At 32.3% G+C, this 829-nt stretch overlaps 1 protein-coding gene across 4 annotated transcripts in view; it reads left to right on the top strand.

The window, feature by feature from the left end:
* The window catches only part of LOC144980297 (discoidin domain-containing receptor 2-like), a 430,769-nt gene extending 430,200 nt beyond the window's left edge, over positions 1 to 569 (top strand). For all 4 annotated transcript variants that reach the window (XM_078927945.1, XM_078927942.1, XM_078927946.1 and 1 more), the window contains one exon: positions 1 to 569. This exon is cut by the window's left edge and continues 1,235 nt beyond it. The gene's annotated coding sequence lies outside the window, so the exon portion shown is untranslated.
* Positions 570 to 829: the final 260 nt, after the last annotated feature.

Raw genomic sequence — 829 nt, 5'->3', positions numbered from 1 at the left:
TTAATTTTGACTTGTGGATCAAAAGAAATTCCTGTATTATCTGCTTGATGCTTGTAAATTTTCATGAATCACTATTATGTCATTATTTCTTTAATTTAACTTTTAAGTCGCTTTTTTGATGTGAACTTGTGAAGAGTTTAACATGTTTTGTTTTATTTTTATTATGTAAAATTCGTGAATTGGTCTGTTTCAGTTCAAGATTTATTGGACATTATGATGACAAAGCATACACGTGTAATTAGATTATTTTATAATATTTTCTCCTCCATGAATGATTGTAGAAAATTACTGCTCTGTTTTCCTAATTGAAAAACACGTATTTAAAATTCTGCCCTAACAACTCGTCCTTCAAATATCGACCAATTAAACTGACCACCTTCATCTTGTCAAAAACTCTCAAACCTGGAACTCTGCCAAGTCCTAAGTTTGAGAGTTTTTACAAAGATGAGGATCATTTTAATGTATTGATTATTGAAGGTTGAGATTTATGTCTAAAATTTTAATACACATTTTCCAGAGTAAATTGTAATAGTTATAAATCTTTATTGTCCACAAAACAGAAGAAAAAACTTGAGTTGTTTACATTGCTCGAACAAATCAGTACTGTATTCATAATGAGGCAAATGCCTTGCAGCACCAAAAACTTGTAGAAATGTAAATTCACAAAATTTGAAACACACAATTAGATAAAGGGAATGAGATTAGCGGAAGAGTAGCGTCCCTTGATTGGACGTCACCCATAGTCTGTGACGTCACCGGCGGAAAAGTTATTAGAGAGAGAACGAGAGACGCATGCGCACATCCAACATGACGTTCTCTCTCTAATAAC

Source organism: Berghia stephanieae, chromosome 9 (genome assembly GCF_034508935.2).
Source record: "Berghia stephanieae isolate SIO BIC M18660-M18661 chromosome 9, UCSD_Bste_1.3, whole genome shotgun sequence".
NCBI lineage: Eukaryota > Metazoa > Mollusca > Gastropoda > Nudibranchia > Aeolidiidae > Berghia > Berghia stephanieae.
Note: the sequence above shows the minus strand (reverse complement) of the source record. Positions and strands in the feature narration are given on the sequence as shown.